The 4,532-nt window shown below is 46.5% G+C and overlaps 1 long non-coding RNA gene across 2 annotated transcripts; it reads left to right on the forward strand.

Moving 5' to 3' along the window:
• The first annotated feature begins 860 nt into the window (after positions 1-860).
• LOC125537779 lies at positions 861-4,239 on the forward strand. 2 transcript variants are annotated; one of them, XR_007296094.1, is made up of 5 exons: positions 861-1,445; positions 1,547-1,714; positions 2,469-2,709; positions 3,375-3,581; positions 4,022-4,239. It is a non-coding gene; the product is annotated as an uncharacterized LOC125537779 (long non-coding RNA). The 2 variants fall into 2 exon arrangements; XR_007296093.1 differs by having other exon boundaries at positions 861-1,714.
• The last annotated feature ends 293 nt before the right edge of the window (positions 4,240-4,532 follow it).

The following is a 4,532-nucleotide window of genomic DNA, read 5'->3' on the forward strand; positions in this document are numbered from 1 at the left end:
CGCTTCCTACTGAATGAGCGGAAATTTGTCTTTTTCATGAGAGGTGGATCAAAATTTTTGACACCCAATCATTTGGTCAACTGTGCATTAAATATGTCCTAGTATTTTAGAAAATTGATTTGGTACAATGTTGCAACAAATATATGGTAGGTACTTCATAAAAAAAGTCATTTTGGGCACTCGAAAAATGATTAAAAATAGCTAGAAAGATCATAAATGCATAGAAATTGGTCCTTATCCATAAAATGTGGTCTAACTCTGGTGAAAATTTGTGTGGTGCCATTTTGCAAAATATTTTTGATAGCTACTTCACAAAATCCCTCTATTTTTAGTACTTCGATACTTTTTTGAATCACTGGTTTTTTGAACCAATCAGGACTCTTCCCACAGATCGATGACATGGCGCCCATCCATCCATCCATCTCTCCATCCCACATCCATCCATCCATCCATCTATCCAGAAAAAAGAAAATAAAATGAAAAAGAGATACCCCCCACCCGCAGCCAAACCCTAGGTCAGATCCCATCGACTCCCCCCCCATCCCACCCCTCCTCTCCTCGCAGCCGCCGCCACCTCCTCGCCGACTCCCCCCATAACACAATGAGAAGGTTTTCTATTTTCTTTTTGAATTTCTCAGGTCATAAAATAGCTGACATGATTTTAACACATTATTTTTAGGCAACTATGACCAATTTAGATGGTCATAGCATCATACTGCATTCTAATTGGTCCGTAGACGTTTCACGCGGATCGTGTATCATACACCATCGGATGCTCGTGGATCCAACGGCTGTCCTCAACCCTTCCACACCAACCCCGAAACCCTAGATGGTCATTTTCCATCCACCCCCCGCCTCCTTTCTTTCCCACATCCATCCATCTCATCGCTGTCTCGCCCGACGGAGAGAGAGAGAGCTGCCTCCTCCCTTCCAGATCGCCGGTGGCACCTCCCTCCGGCGGAGCTGGCCGCCGTCCATGGTCTCCTGCACGCCCTACTCCTCTCACCCCTCCCCTTCCCCCACCCAACCAAACCGCACGCCCATGGCCACATCCCTTCTCGATCTCATCGGGAACGAGGCCACCTGCAACCACCGGCCTCCATCGATCCAACCATCCATCCATGCCAGTAGTAGCACTCCCACCGCCCGTGCTCCTTCCCCAGCAACGCACCCCGACGCCTCCTCGTCCCCACACAACCCGCGAGGCACCGACCTCCTCTTCTTCGCGCCTCCCGAGCAGCGACCAGGAGCCCGAGCTCCATCTTCTACGCCCGCGTCCGAGCAAGAGGAGCTCGCTGCTCGAGCATGTACAAGACCCATGGCGCCCTCCCGAGCTCCTCCCGTGCGTGCCTCCACTCGTTCTCATCGCCCTCCGTCTTCATCGCAGCACCACAGGACCAACAGCTCCACCACGCGTGCCCGCCGGCGGCAAGAGTCCCAGGCCAGTGAGCCAAGCCTCTCCCTTGCCTTCTCCTTTTCCCATGCTCCCTTTCTTCTCTTCCCTCGCTAACCTCCTGCTCTCTCTGTCCTTTTCTCGTTATGACAGCCAACACCATGGATGGAGTCTGTCCAAGATCTCGCCGCTCGGACCCGCTTCCTCTGACCACCCAAGCCTCTGACCAGCCTCGTCGCGTGGACCTTCTCCCCCACCTAGCAGATCCGGCCTCTCCTGCCCGTTGACCGCGCCGCCGGAGCCCTGCATCGCCCCTCACTGGTTCTTACTTTGATGCCCACCTCTGTAACATTTTTCACTCGCTCTACTTGTTTTGATGTGGAGATGTGAGGAGTTCGTAGTTTCTTTGTGTGCTTGGCCAATGGGGTTGTTTTTGGCTCTGTTTGGTCTGTGCTGGATAATAGTCTGAAGCATGAAGGCGATAGGAACCATGTGTGTGTGTGTGTGTGTGTGCGCGTGTGTGTGTGTGTAGAACCTTGAGGTTGCAGGCTCTCCTGGCTAAATGAATGGATTCTAGTGGTTAACTGGCAAACTGAAACATTCGTGAATTTAGTCGCGAAATTGGCAGGCAGACTGATGTCTTTGCTGTAAAGATTGATTTACTGTAAACTACTTTGTTTATCTTATTTCGACAGTTTCTGAACTTCATATTAATTGAGGCTTTAAACCAAGAATTTGTTTCTGTATCTTTTAAGTCCTTAGAACTCCTAAGAAAATTAAATGAAGTTTTCTGGCGTGCCTTGCAATAGCTAGAAACAATCGAGTCATGTTGATGTTGTCAGGCTTGGTAGATTCAGTTTGGCATGGATTCGTATCAAGTTTAGATTCTGAGATAGGTTTGTTTCTGGGATTTTGCTGCTGGTGCTGTACAGATGATGCTGCCCTTTTTTGCCTCTAGAGTCGGTAAACACTCTGTAAACAACTGACAAGAACAACAGATGTTCACGCTGTCAGCGTGTCGGCTTGGAGATTCGACCTGTGATATTACTAATGCCCATCCTCTGTCCGTCTGCAGCCATGATATTCCCCTCCCTCATGCAACTGGAGCACGGGATGAGCGACTCTGACGACTGGAGGCAGAGGGCGGCGTGCTCGGAGAGGTACAGGAGGAGAGACGAGCCGGAGGACAGCAAGAGGCCCGTCTCCGAGATCGACACCGAGATAGAGGAGGAGTGCAGGATCTGCATGGAGCTCAACAGCAGGGTCGTGCTGCGCAACTGCAGCCACGACATGTGCATCAAGTGCTACCATCAATGGTGAGCAAGAACAAGAACCTGCCCCCCTCACATTATCATTTGTTTTTCGATTTTTCTGCCATGTTTAGTTCAGTTCAGTTCACTTCAACTAGAGCAAACATGTTTGGTCCTCGGTTTAATGCGAGCTTCAGAGGTGTCCAAGACAATTCATTCTGGTGTTCTTAATAAGTGCTTTAGATGGCAATATTACTCATGTTAACATTACTCATGTTATGATGTCCAATGGCCTGGCAGATGCATTGCGCTGTCCGTGATAGCATCTATTTGTGTAATAGGATATGCTCATCCATGTTGCTGCACCATTTTTGCTTAATTTCTTACCATTATATGACAATTAAAAATTCAGAATGGAATTGGGATGGACGAGTCTTACTGATACACCCCTTGGTCAATATTTGTCTTTGGGAGCCATGACAATGCTAATGTTCTGTTCTTTTCAGCCTGCCTATGTACAATTTCTTCTTGATATGCTTCACTTTTAAACGGTATAGTACATGGTAAAATGGAATCGGGATGGTTATGTCCTGGTTGTCATGAGAATATGTTATTGCTGCTTTTGTTATTTATCGCCTTTCCTATGTACAGTTTATCCCTGGTATGCTTCCCTGTTACTATTATATCATCATGGCTCAGCTAACATCTCATTGTGCTCTTTTTCATTTCAGAAGTCAGCCTCCGGCCATGGCGGATCTGCAGACGCCGCTGGTGCGACCAAAGAGGAAGAAGGTTATGGTGGACTACCTGCTACGGTTTGCTTAGCTCGTGCAGATGGGAGACGGATGCCCGCACAGATCCGGTGTCTCCGACCTCAGCATCCACAAGGAGGTGCGACGACAATTACATACCCAACCATGGGGCAGCAGCAATCCATGGTTGAGCCTCCCTCTACCTCTCTCACGTTCCCTGATTTTGCTGCTGCTCTAGATTCACTTTCATGCTTGACTGAATCTAGTGCTATTGCTGTCAATCCCTAGTCCCTAGTTCCACTGCTCTGAATTCACTTACATGCTTGACTAAATTCACTTGGCATAGAAATCGATGACTGATAGAGGCTTCCCGGAATGCCCTGAATGCATAGAAATCTTCTTCAGTTTTGTACATGGCACGCATGTTGCTGATAACTAATCCGCTTTTGCTAGTTCTACTGTGACTCATGTACGCATGTTGGTTGGAAATTTCCATGATTATACATATATTTTTGTTACATTATACATTAATGTATTATGTTGTTATTTGTGCGCGCGATGATTTCAGCCTGTTTTTTCCCTTTCCTCCTTGATTGATCTATTAATGTAATGTTATGTTTTTGTAGGAAGGCAAGTTGTCACATCTGGAGCACATCAGAGGGAGCAATGAAGTTTGTACTACTTGGTTCTTACCATTAGGACAGTACCAGATGTGCTAATACGAGCTGAACAATGCTATGTAGTAGTAAGTTAAGGCAAATTGTGTAGATAATGTATTCCTGTGTAATTAAATGTTGTATTCCCTGTGTACATGCTGCTTTAAATGACATGAAGATTATGAAAATTGTGTACATGCTACTACATATGGGTTGAATATGGTAGAAAATAGTACTGGGCTTGAATAGGCCATGGCCCAAACTAAGTTGGTTTGGAGCTGTTTATTTAATGGAAAAAACTCGTTAGAGAAGGGTGAAAATAATAAGAACTTGACTATTAAAAGGCCACGACCCATAATATAAAAAAGGCTGAATTGTGAATATAAAAAGGCCAGATTGTTGGGCCTGGCCCATGAAGCCGATCAAAAATTGACAGAAAAATATATAAAAGGCTGAATTGTTGGGCCTGGCCCGTGTAAAA

Source organism: Triticum urartu, chromosome 2 (assembly GCF_003073215.2).
Source record: "Triticum urartu cultivar G1812 chromosome 2, Tu2.1, whole genome shotgun sequence".
NCBI classification, from domain to species: Eukaryota; Viridiplantae; Streptophyta; class Magnoliopsida; order Poales; family Poaceae; genus Triticum; species Triticum urartu.